Source organism: Cricetulus griseus, assembly GCF_003668045.3.
Source record: "Cricetulus griseus strain 17A/GY chromosome 1 unlocalized genomic scaffold, alternate assembly CriGri-PICRH-1.0 chr1_1, whole genome shotgun sequence".
In the NCBI taxonomy this organism is placed as follows: domain Eukaryota; kingdom Metazoa; phylum Chordata; class Mammalia; order Rodentia; family Cricetidae; genus Cricetulus; species Cricetulus griseus.
In genome coordinates, this window is record NW_023276807.1 from 242,152,175 (window position 1) to 242,178,818 (window position 26,644).

A 26,644-nucleotide genomic window follows, 5' to 3' on the forward strand; every position below is an offset into this window, starting at 1 on the left:
GTCCTAGTCAGACCATTGTCACCTATATTAAGGGAGTCTAATTTGGTCTTATTCAGATTCCCCATTTGTCAAACCTGAGTTAGTGATCTTTCACTAGCTCGGGTCAGCTGATTCTGTGGGTTTCTCCATCATGGTCTTAACTCCTTTGTTCATATTTTTGCTCTGCCCTCACGTTTGTTTTTGTACTCTAGGAGCATGGACCATTGGTTAATTTTGGATTTCTGTATCTGTTTCCATCTGTTTCTGGAAGAGGGTTCAGGCATCTCTGGGTTTGTGGAGTGTAGGCTGTTTATCTTTTGCTTTATGTCTGGTATCCATTTGTGAGTGAGTACATACTACATTAATCTTTCTGGTTTTGGGATACCTCACTTAGGTTGGTTTTTTTCTAGTTCTGCCCATTTGCCTGTGAATTTCAGGATGTCATTGTTTCTTACCACTGAGTAGTACTCCATTGTTTAATATACAAATTTTCTTTATCCATTCTTCTATTGAGGGGCATCTAGGCTGTTTACAAGATCTGGTTTTATCCATTTCTTTAAGTTCCTGCCACAGCCATTTCCTAGATCTCTAGTAATTATTGTGCTAATCACTCACTTATATAGTGGAGCAATGAAGTTTCAGGCCTTGGAGATAAAAATACCCATGTTTATCCCTTCTACTTAGCAACAAGTCCAGTGGGTAGGTTGTTGTCTATGCAAAGTAACAACCTTCATAATAAGATGAGATACTTTATTTTGGAGACAATTATAGCAATATAGATTCCAGGAAATGCCAAATTCTGTTCTCAATGCTAACAGTTTCATAAAGTCATGAATCAAGTTTTGTTTGTTTATATTAACTACATTGGTGAAAGAATCGTTAGGCAGGTTACATTTAAGCAGGGATATTTTTATCATAGACTACAAAAGGTATCTGATGAAATTCTTAGCTTGCATTTATTTATTTATTTATTTATTTACTTATTTATTTATTTTCATTTGTTTGTTTTCAGATAGGTTATCATCTGTAGCTTTGGAGCCTATCCTGGCAATCGCTCTGTAGACCAGGCTGGCCTCGAACTCATAGTGGATAGTAGTCACCTTCTAATATAAAAGATTCTAAAAGTTTTCACCCAGTAGCCATAGGATATTAGGTTATGCACAAAAGTCGGCAGTTTCTTGCAAATGGGAAGGTTAAGGTACCCATGATAATTTATAATAGAGTCAGCTTTATAACCTCTCCACAGTCATTGAATTTCTAATCAACTAGATTTTGTTGGCATTTCTTGCAAGATGTTCCATGAATTTTCATCCATATCTAAAGTGGCTTCTTATCACATCAACAAAGAGCAACCCAGGGGAAACAGGAATTTTTTTCTCCAGTCACCTGGATGGAGACCTCCAAGTTAGACTCCCCTAATTGTGTGTGGTTCTACTCCAGGTTCTGGTTCCTCACCATTCAGCCAGTGTATGGCATGGGCTTCTTCTCATGTCTTGGGACTCAAGTTAATCCAGACTTTGGTTGACCACTCTCACAAGTTCTGTACAAGCATTGCCCCAGCACATCTGGCAAGCAGGACAGATTGTAGGTTCAACGTTTCAGGGTGGGTTAGTGTCCTGGTTTCTCTTTCTGTAGCCCTGAAGAGTGCCTTCTGATGACAAAGAGACTAGATTGTAATAGGAGTGAGAGGCCTTGGCAAGTACCAGCTCTTCCTTTCTACATTCATTGAGCTCTGCCGATAATGTGCTCCAAAATGGGGGTGGACTGTTAGTTTTAAGAGACACCTTCTGTCCCAGCATCAGCCTGGGTTGTTTGTGAATCCTCACAGGACCACCTCACACAACAACTGAGTCAAATGCAACTCAGTCCTACCACTGGAAACCTTGCCCAGCTACAAAAGATAGTCAGTTCAGTTCACTACCCTCCATTACTAGGAGTCCTAGGATCAGTCTTTTAGGTTCCAGAAAGTTTCCACCGCAGTTCCCATGCTGCTCCCCAAATGACCCCCAATTCTGTCTGTCTCAGACCCCACATTCTCTCTCCATAACTTCCCCCAACACCTGACCCCTTCCTGGTCCAATCTCCACCCATCCCCAGTCCACATACAAAATGTATTTCATTCCTTTCTTAGGGAGATCCATGTGTCCTGCATCCTTGCTTTGTTTACCTTGAGATTGACAAGTCAACTAGATCTGTCGTTAACTAATGTAATAGCATCCTTTAGTAACATGTAGAGAAGTATTACATTATTTGGACTAAATTCTGAAAGAGTTTATATAAATCCAACTCCATTATTTAACAAACAATTGAAGAAAATGTCAATTCAATAAAATGTTTGACTCTGTTGAACTGCTTTTCTTACCATACTGTGATCAACAGGCATGAAGCCAACACACAGGCTGTGTTCCTTAATGAAAATATTTTTCTGTAAAATCTATCAGTACTACTTAAGCTAAGTTCAGTACCATTCATTATTTTAATACACAACTCCTTTTAAAAAAAAAGATTTAGTTTTAAGCACAAGTGTATGTAAGTGCGTGTGTGGGGGGGGCGGGGGTATGTACACATGAATTCAGTACCCACAGGAGGCAGGAGAGGAAGCCCCATCTTCTAGGGTGAAGCCAGACTGTTGTGACTGGCCTCACAATGATGCTGGCACTCAAACTGGTTTCTTCTGCAAGAGTAGTACAATGCTTGTAACTGCTAAACCATGGTTCAAGTCACTATTACAATCATTATATGAATTGATCTGTGAGCAGCACAAAGATCCTGGCTTTCATTCAAAATCAGAGGGTGTATGATAAATAGTGACAGTAAAAGTAGTAATAAAATTTGCATAAAGTTGGTCAAGACATTACTCAATTAAAAGAATAGTCTGTAATTGATTTGAGTTCAGTAAAAATGCATTGGTTAATAACATTTAATACAGATGAAATAATATATTTTTCAATCTAGTATACCCCTTATAATATAGAGTATTTTAATATTTTATGGATTATACTTGTCTTAAATAGAAAACTAATTATTTTCTGTTGGTAACTAAGTGGATTCTCTATCAAAAATTAGCAAAGCTGATAGTTGAGTAAAAAATAATAAATTTACATCTGATTTCCAGCATAAATGTTTTTAATAATGTGAAGTACAAACATTGGATTGATAATTCAATAATATTGTTATGTATTCAAGTTAAAATCTGTGACTTCATTTTTCTTTATGTGATTGTATATATAAATTTAGCTAACAGGGTAAAAAGTGAGAAATGTGAAGTTTTAGTAATAGATATCTTCCTTAAAAACTGTGTGACTTTCTTTTGTCAGAAAGGGTTTTTGTTTGTTTTGGTTTTTGAATGTATACAGGTGAAAATATTACCTCTTTGGCTTTAAATAAAAAAAGATTCCTTAATTTATTAATAAGTTTTGATAATTGTGTTCAGATGTACAAGCAGTGAATATATTAAGTACATTTGTTTGATTGTGGTTGGAATTTAATTTTACTGCTTGGTTGGTTAAACTTGTTTGGAGGGTGTTAATTTGAATTGCTGCTTAGGCATGTTGGAATTACATTTTTACACAGATTGTTAGGGAACTAGCAGGGAAGCACATGTTCTCATGATTACTTTTATTATTTTGAACACAGACTTATCTAGGTAGATGGTAAATAAAAGTCAAGGCCTGGGCAAAATTCATTACACCAACAGCTTTTCTATTGTGAATTTTTATAAAGATTATTCAGATACCATATCAATAACTATCAAATTTAATTATTCAGCATGGTGTTCCTTAATTAAAATAAATTCATTTTGAACTTTAGCTTGCCAAATTACTTCTAAATCATTCCAAGTACTCTATAACTGCTATTGGGAGAACATAGGAGAATTGGTTTGGGAGCATTGTGGATGAGCTTGATCAACAATGGTTTTGGTGCTGTTAAATGGAGTATCAAGCCAAATATCTTAAACCAAATATTGCTTTTAAAGAAGAAAGTAAAAGATATGAGATTAATTCTGTCATTCAGAGTTAGTCTGTAAACATTTTTGAAGTGTATTCTTAGGCACAGAGTCATTTATTTATATGTTAGTATTTCTTTACTTCTTCTTTTAAGCAGACACCACAACTTGATTTTAAGTTCCCTATGGTTGTTATTACCTGATATAGACTGCTGTTGCTGCTTCTTTTGCCATTATTGGCTTTCAACTGTGACCAGTTAAACAGCATATATGCTTTACTTCACCGATAACATGGATTTTCTTCCTAATGTTTACTTTTCTTTACTCTTGTGTAGTAAAAAGAGACAATATTTGCCTTATAATTGTTCATGTTGGTGTTGCCTCCACTTCAAGTAGGAAAATAAGGAGAATACTAATAAATTCTATGACATAGAAAATCATTTTCTTTTTTTTTTCATGCATGAGTCTGAGAAAATAACAGAGTTGTTTTCACATGCATGATCCTCAACAGTAATCAACTACCAAGACTCCTTGTTCTGTCTCTCAGAGTGGCTTTCAAATTATGGTTGATTGTAGCAGATTTTTACTTCAGCATGTGGAAAGTTCATAACAGGTAGAAAAGTAGCAAGAAGCAGCACAAGCTTGTCATCACCCATATCTCACTTAATAAATCCCATTTGGTGCACACGCTTTAGAGCTGGAAGGCAGGCATAGATGTGCCTACTTTGGTGTCAAACTGTATTAGTGACTTTTCTATTGCTTTGACAAAACAGTGTTACCAAGGCAATTTATTACAAGAAAAGTAGCATAGGATGGAGCTTACAGTTTCAGAAGGTCATAGTTCTTGATGGTGGAACAAAGACAGTTGGCGAGGACAGCTGATGGCTCACATTTTGATGTAATAACTGGAAGCAAAGAGCATAAATGACATGAGTCTTCAGAAAACTCTCCCAGTGATATACCTCATGCAAATTCTCACCTCCTAAATCTTCCTAAACATTTCCACAAGTGGGTAAACAAATATAAAGACATGTGAACCCATTGAGATGGGAGCATTATCATTCAAACCACAAACACAAGGTGTTCAGTGGAAATTTAAATGACAAAATCTATCAAAATCCATCATATTTTGGCATGTCTTGAGATAGATACTAATAAATATATGAGGTGATCTCCCACATGTAAAGTTAATCACATCTAATATAGATTAATTTGTAAAAAATAAAATACCTCATTTTTCTAGGAACAAATAACACCTCTCACTTTCTTCAGTTGTGTGTGTGTGTAACCTCTTTTCCTTTTCTACATGTATTTTTTTTACAGTGGTTATTTTTTGTTTTCTACCAATAATAACATCATTATCAAAGAGAAGTTTTTAAAAGCCCATCACATCTTTTTAAATCATATGTTTAACTATTCAGTATAAGAAAGTACCTAAACTAAAAATATAAAAACATTGACTCAATAAATATTTTTTTTCACTTCAATGATGATAACTCTATCTCTACAGTTACAGAAGAAGAAAAAAATTGGAGAAATTTGGAGAAAACTTGGAGAAATATTGTTCACTACATTATACACTGCTTCAATAATTAGTAAAAGTATAGAATAAAAGTATATGTATATATAATTGTACATGTAATTATATGCATGTATACAATTTTTTATAATATTAACATTATTTCTCTTGTTCAAGGATTGCTTAAATGGTTTTACTAAATAATTGCACAATTACTTGAAATATTCACTTAGTTATAGTCACCTAAACAGTAAGAGTCAATATTTCTCTTTCCCCATATGTCTTTTCTTTGGTTGTTTCTTCATATTTTTAAATATCTAACAGTTCTGACCTCTCAAGTACCCTATACTATACAATAAATAGCAACTACTAGTTTTCCTTTGCCTAATCTCACCAGTGATTCCTTTCCTATAGTTCTTCTCAGGTTAAAAGCAAGTGTTAATATTTAGTCATATGCTCATTGTTTGTCTAACATTTATATTCATCTAATATATTAAATAAGTACATATATATGTTTCTTCTTATATGTAAAGGAAAATAATTTTGTATTTACTGAATGAATAGTTGCTGTAAATGCTATGAGATAAAAATAAAATAAATACAATGAAATATTCATACAATAGGATGTAAATATGTGCTTCTAGGAATTTCAGGAAAATTAAGATTTAACTTCAGATAATTTGAGTATAAAATATGAAATCTAGGATAATTAAATTATTACAAATTATTAAAGAATTTTAAATGAGTTACTTTGCATCTGTAGCATTTTGAATAAAAATGTTCCTCGTGTCACTTTGTTGGAGTAGGTATGGCCTTGTTAGAAATGGTCACCTTGGAGGTTGGACTTTGAGGTCTCTTATGCTTAAGTTACACCAGTGACACAGTTCACTTCTTGTTGCCTCCACATCAAGATGCTGAATTCTAGCTCTTTCTCTAGTACCATGCCTTCTTGCATGCCCCCATATTTCCTGCTATCATGATAATGGAACCCAATTTCTGAAACTATATGCCACCCATATTAAATATTTTCCTTTGTAAAAGTTGCTATGGCCATGGTGTCTTCACAGCAATAGATACCCTAGCTAAGACAGCATCCAAATTTTAAATTGTTAACATAATCATGATAGCTATACTGTTGGGCAATAAAAAGACTTAAAACATTTCGGTAGTATCTTAATTAGGTATCCTTTGGCAGTGCATAATACTCAAAATGACAAATACCTCATGTTCTCTTTCTTCTGCTATTCCAATCTCCAAATCTTCAGATATTAACACACAAGATGCAGTAACCACGGAAATCAGGAATGTAAATGGTACCACAGGCATAAATAGGTGTCACCGCAAGATACTGGTGAAATGAAATGAAAGAAGGTTTCAACTGAGGAACTAAGAGGGAGGTCAATAGACCCCTCCCTCATTGAGAATTAGAAATGAGGGAAGGGGGATTTGGATAAATAATGCCAGTAATGTTTGATAAAAACTTCAAAAATCATATCTTCAATTTACTAAAATTGTATGTTATATATGTTAAAGAAGAGTCATATATGCAAGTTATGTAAATTAAATATTAAAGGATCTACATATTCATAAAATATTTCAATATTAAATACTAAAAATCTATGCAAAAAATTAATCCATGTTAATGTCAATGCTCCCTACAAGAATCAACCATATAGCCTGACAAAAATCCCAACCCTTGACCCAAAAATGGGAAACCACTATGGCGGGAAATTACCAATACAGAGCCAGGTAGAGATACAAGGCATGTTAATAGTGAAAAGCCTTACTTACAGAGTGACCTAGCCAGCCTGCTGGCAGCAGTCTCTACAGCAAACAAGTGAAACCGAAACCAGAAACCAGCCACCTGACCAACTCTCACTCTACATCACGCTGACCACGCCCTCAAAGGAGTGATCAGGCACACCTTTAGCCAGCCCCTAAGGAGGCGTGGCTACAGCTTCCCCTACAAACCACGGTTTGAATGGTAAGGGTATTCCATGTAATTCCCCCAAAATATATAGACTACTGATTGATATAGCCTTTAGTGGCCTGTCAGGATTTGATGGTGGACATTTTTTGCTGATAACAGTGTTCACCTAGGACATAAAACTAGCATGTGTTAAGATGGATCTGATCTGAAAGTGACTTAGTGGAAAGGTAGCTTCCATGGTACCAGAAAATACTATGTAAACTGTCATAGAATGGAATTTGTTAAAAGTCCTTACAAGCTGAAATATCTATGAGCCAGAATAATTACTATCATAGCAAGATATTTGGAAAATGGCACTCACATGCAACTGCTAACCAACAGCTATCTAATTGAATTTAAGACCCACTCAACAGGAACAAAATCAGGTCTGGTGTTTAAAACTTAGCCAGATTCCCCCAAGCTTTTGAGGTCATGGATATTTGAAAAGAATATACTACTGTGACTCTTAGATCATAATTATTAACTATTTCTAATGTATTAAAATAGATTTGAGTTACTTTCAGCCTTGGTCTTGTTCGTGATTTAATTAAAGTGAACGGTAGTTACAACAGAGACTCATACCTTTTCCCAAGTGCAAGAAATCCCCCACTGTGAATGTTCAGGCATAGTTGATGTATCTGTATCAGCCTGCACATGGAACCTCATGGAAGAGCGACAGAACGAATGCAAGAGTGGAGGATTTTAAAGACAGCTATGAAATACATTTCTTTGGAGCTAATATGAGTGGTGAACATATGAGCCCACAACAACTTGTGGTTAGCTGTGCAAGATCAAGTTAGTTAAAATTTTAGCGTGTGTGTGAGGGAGGGTCCCACTCCTCGATGAGGAGCTATTGACCACTGATAGCTGTGGGAGTAACATTAGCTATTCTTTGAGTGTTCTTCCACAAGGAGGAGGCTCATGCCACAGAGGATGTTCCCATAATGAAAGCACAGGGACAGAAGCCATCAACTGTGACAAGCTAGGATTTAGCACATTCTTTAAGAGTTCTCATCAATGGTTTCATGTCTTGAATGTTTTTGGGGGGATGGTGTCAGGGGAGATCTTGCCACAGAAGCCTTCTATTGTCTCTCATTCTCAACTGTGAGTTGCCAGTCATCAACATGCAAAATAAGCTTCCTAGCCTTTTACAGTCAGCAGCAGAATAGAACACAGATTTCCACATGGCAGCAGCACAGACCCAGACACCATAATGGCCATTGCTGGTACCACAGCTCGAAGACATCAACATGAATTCAGGTGACAGTACAGACTATGAACATCTACATGCCATTCAATGGTAACATGGATCACAAACAATATCTTGGCCCATAGAGTCAACATAGGCCACAGACATCAATATGTTCCAGTGAGTAACCATTCTTATTCACAACACCATGAGATTCTTTCTTCATATATTTAGTCTACTTGTTAAATTAGGAAGGCAAATTTCCCTGCTTCCCACCTCTAATTTAAGTCCTGCCATGTCTTCCCACCTCCTTACTCCAGCAATGAAGTCCTCTCTGTTCCATTGCGATCAGTTCAGCCAGTGCATATTTCACAACTTTTGCTGCTAATTTCTTCTTCTGAAGCACCTTTCTGCCAGATGTATGGCTGAACAGAAATGTAAATATTTTCAGTAGTTGCTCAGATACCCACTTCTCTGTTAGACCTGCCTTGACTCTTCTAGAAAAAGCATGTGCTTCTTTCTTTTTTATGTTCTATATTCCTTACCCTGAAGGACCTTTCCGTGTACAAGGACATCTTACTGTGTTACATTGAATAATTTACTTAAAAAGTCCCATCTCCACTAAATATTACTTGTACCATCTCCTTAGATAAATTATGAAAGCATTAAAATTCATTATGTACTTTTGACAACCCTAAATATTGAGAAAAACAACTAGAAAAAGTACACTAAGAAAAGTACTACTGAAGTCAGGTACAGGGAATTCATGCATTTCCCTCTCTGGATATGAATTCTAAATAAGGAAACTATGTACAACTTCAATTTTGATTGTTTTATACCTGTAACAGAACCAAACATAACTTCTGAGTTTAGAATGGGGTAATTGTGGGACAATCTGGTGCTTATCTAAAATGCTGTGAAATGTAAGGTAAGTACTGTTAATTACACCAAAACAAGCTTTTATTGAAATAAGGAGGTTCAAAATTACAAAATTACACATACAATGATGTTTTTCCCTGATGCATTCACTACACCTGGTCATATGCTGTATAGTATAACAATGTCAAGAATTTTTATTATTGTCTCACTGTGCAAGGCACTATCAGAAAATTAACTGAATGAAAAAGCCAAAGTGATTCATTTGCTTTGAAAGGAAGTCAGTCATTGTCACTTGAATTTTAGCAAAGATGTAAAAAGAAAAAAATGTAAGAGTAACTAAATATGAGAGCAAATGAAGGTTAAACATATGACCAAGTTGGAGACTGTTGGAGTGGGGAGGTTGACCTCAGGCTAACTAAAACAGAAATGCTGGCTACTAATTTAGGAAAGCAGTCAGTTACTAATCAAATCATGGTGACTTTACATTAAATGCTAAAGAAATTTGTATTAATCTTGTTGTGCTATTTCTAAAGAAAGGCATTTGACTTTATGCAGGTTTATGTGGACAAGTAATTGGTTTTGTAAGAATCTAAGTTTGGCCATTGTTAGAAATCCAATTTTACATATAATTGCCCCATGGCTGTCCATTTGTAGATTCACATTCAGCATGTTCATGACCCATGATAACATTTATTGATTGATAACTTAATGAAAATAGTGTTCCTCACAATCTCTATAAAGTTTGTATTTTTTCTAATGCAAATGTTAGTGGTAAGATAATTGAGATTTAGCAACTTGCAGACTTCTTTTTGGTCATTTACTTAAGAAGTATTAACAAATTAATAAAAATCTAGATTTACTGTGCAGAGAAGCCTCAACAATTTAAACTTTCATTTTAAAGTTCACATAAGACCTCCATAATTTATAACAGAAGAAAAGTATTAGAAATAAATTCAAATTAGAAATAAATTCAAGTTAATGAGTTAAGAATAACTAACAATGCCGGGCATTGGTGGCACACGCTTTTAATCCCAGCACCAGGGAGGCAGAGGCAGGCCGATCTCTGTGAGTTCCAGGCCAGCCTTGTCTCCAGAGCAAGTGCCAGGATAGGTTCTAAAATTACACAGAGAAACCCTGTCTTGAAAAACCAAAAAAAAAAGAATAACTAAGTAGCATAACAGTAATTTTATGTATAACATATGAATTCATAAAAAAAACATGTTTCAAGAGTTATTTCGATAATAGAAATGACCGTTTGTATGATTGAATAATAAACAGGGATTTAAATCAAAGTTCAAGTTTTACATTTACTCTGTTTTCTATTTTATAACAAAAAGAAAAATCTGATTATTCCTTTTCAAGAAAATATAACAGAGTTTAATTGTGATCTATGGTAATTGTGTTCTGTATTTGCAAGTAAAAATATTCTTCAAGGACTGTATGGTAATCATCATAACAAATATGAAATAAAAATTCCAGTCTCTGCCATCATGTAAACTAATCTTAATTAAACTTTCAGCAATTCTGTCCTTCTCAGAGTAGTAGTCTCCCCAGAAAATTCAGCAAAGTCTAGCCTTTGCCGGACTGAGGGTTACCCTACAGAAAAGGAAAGGCAAGCTATTCAGTTTGGCAGTGATTTCCAGTATTGGAAAGTGTAAGATAGGATATGATTCTAGATGGGTCCACGAAAATTAACATTCCAATTTTAAAATTAGCAGGGTTTTAATGAATGAACATACAACAACTAATAGAATTGACATCAACAATCTTATATTTGCAACTAAAACATACTACAAGAGCCACATAAAAGCTTGGCAGTGGTGGCGCACCCCTTTAATCCCAGCACTCTGGAGGCAGAGGCAGGCAGATCTCTGTGAGTTTGAGGCCAGCCTGGTCTTTAAAGAAAGTTCCAGGACAGTTTCCAAACCTACAGAGAAACTCTGTCTCAAAAAACAAAGGAAGCAAAACAAAACAGAAAAGAGAGCCACATATGATTTATTGAGCTGGAAAGGACATTTGGAAACAGTGCTCTTCTATTAGCCTTACAAATGGGAAACAGAAACCCAGTGAAATCAATGTTATCTTTTCCCAAAGTAAAGCCAGTGAAAGACCAACATCGGCGACAAACTCTCTAAACCATCAGTTCAGTTATATTTTGCTTTACTGTGACACTGTCATTACCCTACCATAAAGGCTTCATCCTTTGTCCAGACCGAATTTATAGATCCCAATATAATTTTAAGATGTCTTATTCAGTGAAGCATATTGCATGATTTACCTATGGCCAAGACAGAACAATTCTCCCATAATCGCTTATATTCAATGGAAATTAATAGAGTCAATATTATACATAGATAATCTGGTGTAGAAAACCTTGTAAATTATATTAATAGCTTTATTATGATCATACCATTCTTTATGACCCTCAATAATTAGCATTAGGAAACCAAACACTGTCATATCCAGATGAAAATAAGTCATCATCAGTTTAAACATGCTTATTATGTTATGAACCAAAGAACATCAAGAAACCAATCAAAAGAATCAATGTTTTAATATTCTAAAATATGGCTGGGTCACTAACATATGTACAACTCTCATATAGTTTCACACAATTTTGTAATATAAATCTCCTTTTAATTATTTAGAATGGATTAAATTTAGAGTATTATTATTGTGTTCCAATATATGCCAACATACACATATGGATGTCAGAGGTCAATTCTATGCAGTAAATTCTCTCTGTGTGTCTGGACATGGGTTCCATGGATTAGAACCAGGGCAGGTGCCTTTACCTGTTGAGCCACATCACCATGCCAAATCAATTATGAGACACTATATTATCTGAGAGAGACATTATGATTATGCATTATTACTGGGTAAGAGAATTTAAATATTTTTTACAGTCTTTTGGCTTTGTGTGTTTTGTTGGAAATTTGTCATATTATTAATTTGTCTGTTATAATGATACAAATATGAAATAGAAATCTTTAGTAAATTCAAATTCATGGGATTCTGAATATTACAATGAAGACCATGGAAATGGTAATATTCATCCTAGTTCAACAAACACTTAAGTGATTTTGAAAATCACAAATGTGATTGTATTCTCACAAATAAGATTTTGTTTGCACTCTTCAATCTTGTTACTTTTAAAACATGATAACATTGCAAATGCATTGATCTTTAATTTTAAAGCATAAGTGAAAGAGAGAGACTAAAATACAAATAAATTAAGCTTTATTTTTATTTGGGTTTATTGAGAATTGATAACAATAGAAATGTGGAAAGTCGGGTGTTTGCTTTTCTTTTCTAATTTATTTTAGTATTTTGTTACTTTTATAAAAACATTCTTTTTCTCACATATTATAGCAGATTACAGCTTCCCCTACCTCTTTCCCAACTCCCATTTCCTTCCTTCCCTTCCCATCTGGGCACTTTCCCTTTCTCTCAGGCATTAGAAAGCAAATATGTTAAAGGGATAATAATAAAATATATCAAAATATTATACAATAAGACAAAACAAAAACTATTTAAGTATAGTTGGATAAGACACCAATAGAAGGAAAAGAGACCAAGAAAAGGCACAAGTACCAGAGATATACTCATTCCCACAATCAGGAGTACCATAAAAAAATAGATAAACTGGAAGCCATAATTTATATTAGAGGACCTGGTACAAGTCCATACAGGCCCTGTGCATGCTAACTCAGTCTCTGTAAGTACATATGAACTTTGATTATGTTGATTTACTAGGCCTGTTTTCTTGCTGTTATCCTTCCCTTCTGACTCTTACACTCTCTGTACTACTTTTAGAGACACCCCTGTTAGTCCTGAGTGTTCCAAGTTCTCTCATTCGCTGAATAATATCTGGTTATGAGTCTCTGTATTTGTTCTCATGCATTGCAAGAGGAAGCTTCTCCAATGACGGCTGGGAAAGGTACTGACTTGCGAATACAGATTAATGTCACTAGAAGCCATTTTTTGCTGTTTCCTTACACACACACACACACACACACACACACACACACACACACACGTTACAATAAATCTTTCCCTCAAAAGCCACCGAGGCCCACCTTCACGTGTGCGCTTTACATCAGCCTCCTGCCTGAGTTAGGGCCCCAATTAATGCACAGAAACTTGTATTAGGTTCAAATGCTGCTTGGCCAATGACTAGGATTTCTCATCTGTTAGCTCAGTCTTAATTATAAATCTATAAATTTCATAAGACTTATCTTATAGAGTATGCCTTCCACTGGCACCTCCCTTGCCGATGGATCACATTGCGCCACTGGAGGAGGAACAGAGGGGAAAGAGGGACACTTCCTGGTTCCCCTTTCTTAAATATGAGTCTCCTTGTTATGTCACTTCCTGCCTGGATCACCACTTCTCTACTACATTTCCCAGAATCCTCTTTGAGTCCTAGTCCTGTCTAACTTGCTGTCTCATTGGCCAAACAGTATTTTATTCAATAATCAATAAGATGAATATACACAGTACATTCCCCATCATACACACACACACACACACACACACACACACACACACGTATACAAATGCATAATATTTGATTTTATACTGTATATATAGTATTTGTTGTAGTTGCTCTTGCCCAAGGACCCTGTGCTACCTAATCTCAGGTTGTTTGTTACCTAAATATTGTTAGGTTTGGATTCCATCACATGTAGTTAGCTAAAGTCAAAGCAGATATTGATGGGTTACTGCCAAAAGCTTTGTGCCATCATTGCTCTAGAATATCTCCCAGGCAGGAAACCCTATATTCTTGGTTTGTTATCTTAAAAGTTTTCATAAATATACATAGGTAAATATATATAACACATAACACAATGTATCTGAAATTATATCAGCTTACCAAAGTAAAAAGATTTGTGTGAATTATTCAAAAATTTATGTAAAGGCAAACTTATATAGTCATTACTCTAATCGAATTTTATAATAATTTATTTTAGTGTGTGTGTCCGTGTGTGCGTGTGTGTGTGTGTGTGTGTGTGTGTGTGTGTGTGTGTGTGTGTGTGTGAAATGAGCCTTGCCATGGCACTTATCTGGGCTTTAAAGGACAAAACAGCATGGGAATTGAATTTCTCCATCCCTTTCTGAGTCCTGGGGATAAAATTAAGTTTCCTAGGTTTGGCAATCCTTTCATACCATCTGGAGTTGTGGGGATGTGGTGATCTAGGTAACTTTGCTCACTACTAAATTAATGAACCTCTTTTTTCATTTAGCTAAGCTCTAATGTCATGTTCTGTCACTTGGCAATTGTAGCTGTTAAATTGATTTGGAAAATGAATAAATACTCAAAGAAGAAGCTCTTTAGAAACCGGTTGCTGGACATCTCTAATGCAGGTAAAATGTCGTTCATCATCTTGCTCATTATGTTCAATATTTTTGAGTACAATATATTGATAATAATTATAGTAGTTTGAAGACTTTTCATTTCCCCTATTTTTCAATGTCACTACAGTTATATTAATATATAAGATGGAAAGATTACTGACAATCCTTTTTTATAGAAATAGTTTTAAATTTTGACTTGTTTCTTTCAATTTTTAATACATATTTAAATTATTATGGAATTACATCACTTTCTCCTTCCAGACTTTCCTTGGCACCCTCACCCTTATCTATCCTAAGAACCAATCTCAAATTCATAACTGATTTTCCTGTGCTAAAAATTTATATTTATATTTGATTATAATTTTCAGATATATATATATATCTGAAAATTGCTGTCATTTTTGTTGTTTTTGTGTATGACTCCAAATATAACCACTTGATTTTGGTAAACAATAATGAGTCTCAAGAAGTGGTATCTACCAGGCAGCTATAAAATGGTTTCTCGTAGAAATATGTGTATAAACAAGATTGCAAGCAAGGCACTATCAAGCAACATGCTAAAGAGCAAAAGGAATAGTTTCCCTAGGCCTCATCCCTAGACAAAGAGCCATAGGCAACTAACATACTGGAATGGAATGAACATTCATCCAGGCAAACACTTATGCACATAAAATTAAATTCAGTCTCAAAAACCTTACAGATATCCTTTCTAAGGATGTAGCATGATATTTTGAAGTTATAAATGTGAAGTTTGGAATGTTATATATGAGGAATACGTGAGAGAGAGTGTAAAGTTCTTATTACACATTACATTTCCTATCCTTCATACTTCTGTGGACATACTTATTGCTGTAGAAAAAATACTGGATTTACCTTATTTAACTGCCTATATAAGATTGTGAATAACTGCTATCAATTCAATCTCATACTACCATACAGAGAAATTAGCAGAAATATTTTAACAATAGGCAAAATATCTAAAATAATCATATATTTCCCCAACAAATATGTATCAGTGTCTTCAAATATGTTTTGTCCTTTAAAGCCCACATAATTCTTCTGAAAATTAAAGTTCTAAATCTACATATTATGTACTGTAATTGGAGATGAAGATTCTGATGCATGCATATCTTTCCTATATACGTGTGTGTGTGTGTGTGTGTGTGTGTGTGTGTGTGTGTGTGTGTGTTTGTGTGTGTGTGTGTGTGTGTGTGTGTGCATGTGTGTGTAAGAACATGGCAAGGAAATTAAATAAAGAAAAAGCAAAAACAAAATAATGTGTAAATCTGTTGGTAATTCATGCTTGCAAACATAATGCATGAAGAATCTATAAGTAAACAGGAATAGAAAAAAAATTTCAGGAGATTGACACTTGCCTTTTTAACAAAGTCAAAGTATTCCTAAGCATCCCTTTTCTACCTTCATGTGAGGTATGAATATATCTTCATCACATGCTTTGCCTTAAACATTGACAGAATACTGAAAGACCACAAAGGTTTCCAGAATATATCTTCTGCTATTGGAAAAGAAATAAAGTTTAAACAGATTATGCTCTGGATTTTAAGCTTGCACTGAGCAAACTCCCAAGCTATTGCTTTGAGGCCAGTCACTCTCCAGAGAGAGCCCTATAAATCTATTTATCATTGTGTCCTCTTACCAGATATGGACTCCTCTGTATAAATAACCACACATTTTGTAATCACACAAAAAGCTGTATCATTGAATCACCAGAAGAATAGGGAAGTCATCACAACCCTGACATGATCTAAAGAAACATCTAGAACTTTATACTACAAGATGAGTATCTACTGAACTTAATGTTACCTGATATTTGTAAGAATAATAAACCTAGGTAGTATGAATTTTAAGTCTTAATTGTTTCAGTCTACTCACTGATAGGTATGATAGGAAAACATTTTCTTGGCTCTTTTTATATGCCCAAACATTGAATCAGTTCACTTTTTTTTAAAGTGTGTTTGCCTAGATATGCTGTTCAACAAACACTTGTAGCAATCATGATATTATGTGCAAAATGTAATGAACCAAAACTAAGACAAAAATACTTTTCCAGTGAAACAATTCTAACAAGTTCTTGAAGTTCCCAGCTACATAAGATAATTTAATTTGCATTTAAACATGTGGGTTAAGAAAGAATTTGATCCATCCCCTAAAGAAATAAACTCACATGAATTCATATAAAAAACATTTTCCTTCTATCCTGTGTAAATATTTTAAGACAAAGTCATTTTAGGATAACCTTACTTAAAAAACATAAGATATAAATTTTCATGAACTGGGGATATGTTTGTTCTCTTTTCATCTAATTTGCATGAATTCTTGCCAATAAAAAGTTTCCTTTGAAGATTAGCACTAATTGTGAAAGCCACATTGATCTTTCACACTATTAATTTTACAAAACATACAATAACAAATTTATTTTACATTCCTTTTAAGCCTTAGTCTTCTGGTTTCATAACTGATCTGTTTGAGGACTAAGTAAATTGGTAAACAGTAATAATAGTTTAGACCTATGATGAAAAAAAAATGTTTACAGGAGACCAACATAGTCTCAAATGGCAGCTTATTGCTTTGTCTTTAGCTTTGTGATTGCTTGTAATTAGTATTATTTAGTAAATATACATAGTTAATGAAAATATCTGCAAATAGAATTGTACAAATATTTTTTAATAGTAAAGGATGAGAATGAATTGTTATTGAGGTATTCCTGTTTAAGGATTTTTTTTCCATCTTATTCTACATATAGAACTTAGTCTTCTAACAATGTTGAATTTGTGTGTGTATAGGGTTCAGGATATTTAGATCTAAAATTCATTTGTTTTAGCCTTAGAGTCATTTATGAATTTCTAGATATAGATTTTTTCAAAGGACAACATTTCTTTAAAGTCAGAAAACTAAGAAAGTAACCAATTTATTTTCTTTACTTAGAAAGAGAGCTATTTTCCACAGTGCCCGGACTCTCAGGGCAGTTATAAATGTCAGTGTTCTTCACTTATCTTTTTAAATTACAATTATCATTGTGAAAACAGAGCCAACATACATTCTAAGGACTCTTATCTACTCAAAACTCTTCTTTCAAATTTAGAAATAATAGGTTAAATTAATATATCATGCAACTTTCCTAACTTTTATTGTAACTGTTATAGTAAATCAAAATATTTTTATTAATTTTTCTTCAAATTCCAAAAAATAAACTGAAATTCCAATATGTAATTAGCTTTAAATTCATGAAGTAACACTGATGATTATTTCATCAGTGGTGTCCTTTGAAATACTTTGTTTTATTATTTATAATATTTAATATAGTCTAAATGTCATGTATATTTTTGGTGAAATTCGATATAACACCATTTACCTGTCCCTACCCCATGTCTCAGATCTATCCCTTTCCATATTGTACCCTTTAGCCCTAGTATTCAATGGGTTCATATGGATAAATATATACATATATAACAGATGAATATATATAAATATATATTTTTACATATATTTATAATATATATATATATATATATATATATATATATAATATATATACACAGACACCTTGAAATATGTTTGTGTGTCTGGATATACATACACCTTTGCATTATTAAATAAAATTAACTATTCAATATTCTGAAACGTAGCTCTTTTACAAGTTATTATTTATGATTTGTCATATTTTTATGCTGAAGAGCTTGTTTTGTTTAATGCATCATCACATGGTAAATATTCGTATACTCCAAAGAGCTCACAGAATCAGCTCTCAAAAGCCATAAACTCATATTTCCACAATAGTGATAACTGTTGTTACGTACCTAGAAGGTTTTGCTAACCTTTTTAAATATAAAGTCATCATCATTTTGCTATGGCTCACATTCTGGCTGTTTTAGATGCATTTAACCCTGGCTTCAGGGTGGTGGAGTAACTAGAGAAATCTTGAGTTCATATAACAATAATCAAAACACCTTTTGCCTTATAAATCCATTAAGGTATTATTTAAATATCATTGAATTCACTAGTTAGAGCATACAATTTAATGACTTTCCACAAAATATATAATTATGTAACCATTATTACTAAATAGTTGTAAACTAATGTTCTTATTACAGTGTTTCCCTTTTCTAGTATTTAGTATGATTTGTTTAAAACACATTTACTCTATTTTCTGCTAAAAACATATGATACTATTGCTGGTCCCACATTTATTTGTTTTTATAATAGATTATATTCATACAATATATTCTGAATAGAGAGAGTTTCCTCTCCTCCAACACCTCCCAACTCCTCCCTTTCACCTAACACCCAAGTCCCTACCCATTATTCTCTCTCTGATTAGGTTACAATTAATAATATAATAATAATAATAATAATAATAATAATAATAAATCAAAGAGCAGAATAGGATAAAACCAGCAAACAGCAAACAAAGAACCAAAGGAAAAGGTCTAGCAACTTGCATACCTGCAGAAACATACACAATTGCACATGTAGAAATCATATAAAAATGAAAAACAGGAAACCACAGGTATATGCAAAAGATCTATAAGGGACAAAAAAATCCCTGAAAAAACACTTTCTGCCTTATTTATGGCTTCTATAGCTTTGATGAAGCACTGTGACCTAAAAGGCAAGTTGGGGAGGAGAGGGTTTATTTGACTTAAACTTCCATTTCACTGTTCATCATTGAAGGAAGTCAGGACAGGAACTTGGACTCAGGGACTGATGCAGAGTTCATGGAGTTGGGCAGGTTACTGTCTTGCTGCTCATGGATATTCTCAGGTTGCTTTCTTTCTTTCTTAAATAAATTTTTATTTAAATTGAAAACAATCTTATTTTACAGACCAATCCCATTTCCCTCTCTTATAGAAACCAGCATAAGGGTGGCATCACCTAGAAAGAGCTCTGCCCTCCACCTTGAATCACTAATTAATAAAATGCCTTACAGATGGAACCCATGGCAGCATTTTGTCAAGTGAAGCTCCTTCCTTTCCGGTGACTCTATCTTGTGTCAAGTTGACATAAAATATTCAGCACAGTTGACCACTTATCAACTTGACACACAACCACATCCATCACCTTTAGGCCAGAAACCTTTCCTGTCTCATTCATCCCAAGTTCTCACATTAAATACATAAATAACTTGAAAAGTTCCACAGTCTTTTCCAATGTGCACACAATAGAATTCAGTCACCTTAAAATATTTAGACTTTTTAGAAATACAAAATCTCTTTGTTCTTTAATTTCTCTTTATTTTAAAAGATTCATAACAGCTCCAGTTCCCTTCCATCACCTTCTCCCATCCCCCTATCTCATCCAGAACCTAGGTTCCTGCAAAAAAGCAAAATATTTTCTTACTTCAAGAGGGACAAATCAGGACGCAATCACAATCAGATTAATGCAAAACTGAATTCCATTTTTCCAGGACTGAGATTCACTCATGATGTTCAGACTCCTCAAAAGGTCTTGGGTCACTTCTTCAGATCTGCCCTCTGCGGTGCACACACACAGCTCATCATCTATGCTCTGGACTCCAGATGTATCCATTCCACTGCAGCTATTCCTGACGGTCATCTCATGGTATTGGAATCTCCACATTGCTGGGGTCTTCTGCTGAAACTGGGCTGCACTTTCACCAATATCATCACATAGGCCGGTTTCATAGTGCCAAGTCTCAACTTCCTGTGACCCCTTCAATCCTGACTGCCACTAAACTTGTACCTGCACCAATGGCTTCTCCCGACCTGGAACCATCCCAAGCCTCAGCTGTTTTCATGACCCCCATCATGGCTTTGAAACAAGTACCACTTGCGTGACTCTACCAATTTCAGCTGCCAATAGAAATTTGGCCGCCTCTGAATCACAGCTTCTACGTGCTTACTATCAAGAAACATTTCCCAGAAGATTTCTCTTCAACAATGCTGGTCTCTTCTTTTTTGTTTTATTTAAATTCTTTAATTACTGATCATATTTAGATACATCCATCGCCCCCATTCCCTCTCCCTCCCAACCTCCCATGTTCCTCACCCCCCCAACCCATCCCCTAATTCCTCCCCAGGAATAGTGAGGCTCTCCATGGGGGACCTCAAAGTCCCTCATATCATTTGGGGGAGACCCTAGGCCCTCCTTGCTGTATCTGGGCTGCAATTGTATCCCTCAATAGGGAAAGGGCTCCCAAAGTCCATTTGTGCTCTAGGGCTAAAGACTGGCTCCACTGTTAGAGGTCCCCTAGAGTATCTTCGCCTACTAGCTGGCACCTACATTCAGAGGGCTTGCTTCAGTCCAATGCTGGTTCCTCAGCTTTATGACTAGGGTCTCCATGCTCTCACTTGTTCAGGTCAACTGTTTCTACAGCACTGTCTTGGCTCCTTTGCTCATCCCTCCTCCATCTCCACAACTGGATTCCAGGAGTATGGTTCAGTGCTGAGCTTTGGGTGCCAGTTTCTGCTTTGAACAGCTACTGGATGAAGCACCAAGAATGCTAACATTTCCTCTGTGCCAGACCTTTCTCCATACCAGTTCTGTCTCTCTCTATCAAGGCATCTCCCTTGATATTCTCAATCAAGGTATCTTCTTCTCAGCTGACTATATTTTGTGTGAAATTCACTTAAATCCAGCCAGTACATGGGGCTACTTTGACCTCAGTTCTTGGCCACCCAGCAGTGTACTATAAGAAATACATTTATTTTACTTACTTGAAATATTTTGTCTACAAGATTTCAAGAAATTATCCTGCTAACTATGTCATTTGAATCCCTTTATGTTTTTGAATGTTTTCACTTTCATTCTTAATGGTAATCTTTGCTGTACTCATAATCATTGACTCTAATTTTCTCTTCTCAGTACCTAAATTATGCTCTTGCAGTTTCTTCTGGTGAGAAGTTAGAATGGAAATCTATAATTAAAATATCATGTTCTTTCTAGTTCATACAAGTTTGTGCCTAAATAATCTACAACATTTTTTGTTTTAAAGATATAGCAAAGTTTCTACTATACATTTTGTTGCTAATCCTCGATAAGTATACACAGATATGTTGTGTGTGTGTTACATAAATGAATATTTTTTGCTTTTATATATTAGGAGGTGTTACCTGTTTACAGTTTCAGAATTCATCTTTATAAGCTTTTGTCACTAAGATCATTCTTTACTAAATTAAACTCCCCCAGTATGTGGTTTTGTCCTTCTTATACCACTATTTTCTCCAAAAATGATCTATTCTTCTTAACATGTTACATGTAGTATTATCTGTGCATGCGTTCACTTAACAATGAGTATTTTTAAATTTAGGCTTATCTCTCTGCTCTCTGATTTTCTATCTTAATCTGTATCCATATTTATCACTTCATTATTTTTAGTTCATAATATTCTTCCTCTTATCAGGCTTGTTTTCAAGATTACATATTTATTCTTTGTTTAAATATATCTGTTTGACGTTTTTAGTTTTCTGTAATGATATGTCTTTTGTGGGTTTTTTGTTACTTTTTTACATTATAATGTATAGCTTTTCCAGGGCATTTAATGACTGTTTGTTTGTTCAATCTTCTTTGAGGATATCCTTTCTAATGTGTGTAGTATTTACAAACATAAGTTTCTCTATTTGTGCCTTCACAACCTTTTCTTACGTCACTAAACTTCCTATCCTACTTCCTCTTGAATCCATTTCCAGAGACTCTTACACCGAAAGGGGTGTGTGGGAAGGGAGGTCTTCTCAGTTGGTTTTCATATCTTATATTTTAATATATGGTGTCAAATCCACTTCTCAAACTTCTCAAAACACATGCAGTCTTCAGCAAACAAACTGGATGAGACCCATCAGAATTTACCTTTGTCATCACAAGCAGCCTGCAAGCATCTGAGGCACTGCTGTTGTGAATACTTCCATGTGCTCTGTTGTCTCCATTTCCTTCTCAGGGAGATACTGATTGTGTGAACTTTTATGATAAAATCATTTCACTCTAATATTGCTGAATGTGGTGAGATCTGGCATTTTTATTACAGGACTCCCTTTATGACTTCATATTTGTTATCTACTTACTTTAATATGTATGAGCAATTTGGAAAGATACTGAAAGCATGTCATTGGCAAATCTTACCTATTTTATAAGCACTTTCAACATTCTGCAATGCATTTGCTATTGATTCTCTTTATAATCCAAAAGCAGTCTTTGAAGAACAGTTTTTAATTTACTGCACTGAGGCAGGGAGAGAAGGATAAATATGGTGCGCATTGCACTATCAGGCTAGGTAATCTGAGAGATGACAACCTCTAGATCCTTCTGTCTTTTGAACACACACAAAGACCTCTTTATAGCGAAGAGTGAAACATAAAATTTTGTGATTAAGGTGACAATGTATTCTTGTGACCTTTAAGAACACTGTTGATACTCCCATTCTTAGTAAATGGACATGAACATTGTCATTTGATTTACACAGCTGTTGTTCCCCAGAGAATTCAATGTGACATTGTTTGAAATCTCATCACTCTATTCTTAGATTGTCTTATATGTCATTGTGAGGAAGAATTTCAAACTTCATGAAGCCATAGGGAATAGTCAGTATTTCTGTCTTGATCTTCGTGGAATAAGAACTTGATATCTGTGAAATATGTGATCAAATAAATTTATAATTCATTAAAAAATAAAAATATCCCATTTTCATCAGTAAATATCAATTAAACACATTTATTATGTTTTTATACCTTGTATGCTTCATCAAACGCTTGCAAATCTTTGGATTTTAGGATTTGTTCTTATATTTTAATATTCCACTTGTCTTTACTTACTCCAATAAAAGGAATAAAAATTTACTTTCAGAAAGACACTATATTTAGTCAACAATTCACTAGTGATTTTTGTTTGTTTGTTTGTTTTCTTTCCAAGTGGAGAGTCTGCTGACCCTGAGATAAATGGTCACTTACAGGAAGAATCATTGTTCTCATAGCATATCAGTTATTGCCAAGTCCCCTAAATAGTATAGCATACATAAATTAAGACTTAAAATTTATCTCTTGTTTTCTCAAATGGTATGTATTTTTTGACGTGTAGCAAGCAATTATTGAGGTAATACTTCAATTTTAATGAAGCTCTGTTAGTAGCTTCTCTGCAGCAATTTCCAGGCTCCAAAGTACAGATTTGGGACCCCATGTATTTGTCTTATCCTTTGCCATTTATCTATCAAAGACTTTCTTTATTTTATTAGCACATATTAATTTTAAATCTTAATGGGGAAAGTGTGATATATCAACACAAGCAGGGAATAGGTAATTAAAATGATGGTAATTCTTTTCTTTATTATTTATATATGTTTGAAGGAATTACATAAAATGTACAGTAGGTTAATGAGAACTACACTCATCTCCAATGCTGTGGAAGATGAGGCTTTATTCTTTTTATTTAATATGGCTTTAGCTCTCACATTCCTGCTCTTCTTTACCTTCACCTTTCACAATATATAGTCATCAGGACTTTACATTCAAATCAATGTTTTTCCTGATAAAAAGAAACAAGCACATTCATTCAGCATTTTTTCTATGGAATGATTTATTATATTTAACACAAATGTGTAGTAACTCGTGTTGCTCTGAGGACTAGCTTTTAGCAGCTCAGGGACTGGGGGGTAGGAGTAGGGTCCATGGAGTCAGAGAACTAATTACTCTGATGGGGGAAGGTCTTCTGTGTATATGTTCGTCTTATTGATTGATAATTAAAGTACTGTTGGCCAATAGGGAAGCAAGTTAGGTGGGACTAGGAGAGAAGGAGGATTCTGGGAAATGTAGGGAAGAGAGGATACATGCTGCTGCCGTCCTCGATAAGTCTTTATATAGATTAATGGTTAGTGTTGACACTTAAGACAGAGCTAGCAAATAAGAAATCCTAGTCATTAGCCAGCAGCATTGTAACTAATATTAATCTCTGTGTGTTATTTTGGGGCCCTAATGTGGCAGCAGAACTCAGGTGGCTGTCAGAAAGAATTATTGTTACATCACTCAACTTCACTTTCTATCTGAGAAAGTAGAACTTTATTCCCTGAGGCTGGTGAATTGCACAAAATTTAACTCTCTGGTGCTGACAAAAAAAGGAAACACACCCGACTTTCTGGTCTCTCTATCATCTTTTCTTATCTCTATTCCTCTTTTCAGTTCTATTCAAATGTATTTCTTCTGTACCTCTCTTGATGCCTTCCTTCTAACATTCCTTCTACATCTTTCCTAGTATTTCCCTTCCTAGGCTCTATATTTTCCTCTTCAATTTTAATATACCCAGCAAAATATTTCAAGCAATATAAAAATTACAATGTGGTTACATCCTATTTTCAGGTGAGTGATTACAATGAAAACAATTAAAAAATGTTTCCCATTCCCCTTACATGATTAAGCATTCTACACATTATAGGTGAAAAGAAAATCATTCCAAGAATCTACATGCATTCAACTCTAAGCAACTTGTTATAGATTTATAGAGTGTAAGCAAGGAAAGTGTTTTGTCTCATTCTGATTCTTTTTGGCAGGCTGCATTTTGCACTTACAAACAAAGTATCAATCACTATATTATTACCTCAAAGGGTAATCATAAGGTAAATCTTAAAATAATCACACATCTAAACATTTATACATGAAAACCAATTAGTCAGCTCTACTTTCAATCCTCAGGGAAAATACCCATTCACCAACAGGTTTTTATATCAGAAAGCTGAGGGAAGAAATAGGTACAAGGAATTCATAATCATTCTTGATCTACAATCCATGCTAGCAAGAAAGGTTCATCAGCCAGCAATTAGCCAGGCTGCCATTATTCCAGTTACCTTACCTCAATGAGTCCCCTGTTAAACAATTAAAGTGTGTCATTATAAATTTTAAATTGTTCCCCAAGATTTTCTGCCTCAAAGGCATTATCAAAAACATCTTAACTAATACTAAGACATAATTTAAAGCTTTGTTTTAGCCATGATGCACACGAAAACCTGTGGAAACATCTTTCAATGTTAAGATTAAAAGAACTTGAGCTATATTAGCTCTTGGGACCAATTCTTTTACTTAATCTTTTTTCTTAATCAAACCTAAGTCACAGTGTGCAGGGCTCCTCAAGGGAAACTCATAAGCCCTAGCTGTGTGACACTTCCTTTTTCTTATTTTCTATACTCTGCAACTGAGCAGCACGGGTAACACCATATCCTGCTTTTATCTATATTAATTTTTCCACTAAAATAACCTCATAGTGTACCTATTAATAACCTTCATTTATCAAAATTCTATTTAAGCTAAAGCTATTATTGTACAAATTTATTGTTTCAGTTGAACAGTACACTTTAAGAGGATATCATCTTAACAATTCACAGGTAAAAATGCTCAGTAGAACATTTTTCCATGACATAATCAAACTACATTAAAAGCAGTGGGGATCTCCCCTTCATAAACACTGGATGGGAGATACTGGAGAAAAGGGGCAGAGGCAAACATTGTTAGTATTCAGGCACCTGTACTAGCCTTGTGGTTCTGACAGGACATGCCATCAGCTGCAGGCACTAAGAGCATCATCACCTGTACACATTCACTATTTTCCTTTTTAAGTGACCCTGCCTACCTCCCATCCCCCTTTCTCTATCTTTCTCTCCCTCTCTCTGTCTTCCCCCCCCTTCTCTGATCTGCTGCTCCTGTCCCTGGAGGCTAATCTCATCTCTCCTCTGTCCCCATGTTATGATCTGTTTACCTAATAAAAAACCTCTCTTGAACCCTGTCACATGGCACTGCTTTCCCTAAATTAAAATAAACATGCCAGGACACAGCAGTAGCAAGAGACATTCTAGAA

General features: G+C 34.7%; 1 long non-coding RNA gene across 1 annotated transcript; it reads right to left on the bottom strand.

Annotated features, from left to right (window-relative positions):
• Window positions 1–693: 693 nt before the first annotated feature.
• LOC107978659 lies at window positions 694–6,795 on the bottom strand. Its single transcript, XR_004772578.1, has 3 exons — window positions 6,666–6,795; window positions 4,749–4,830; window positions 694–1,630 (listed from the first exon to the last, which is right to left on the bottom strand). It is a non-coding gene; the product is annotated as an uncharacterized LOC107978659 (long non-coding RNA).
• Window positions 6,796–26,644: the final 19,849 nt, after the last annotated feature.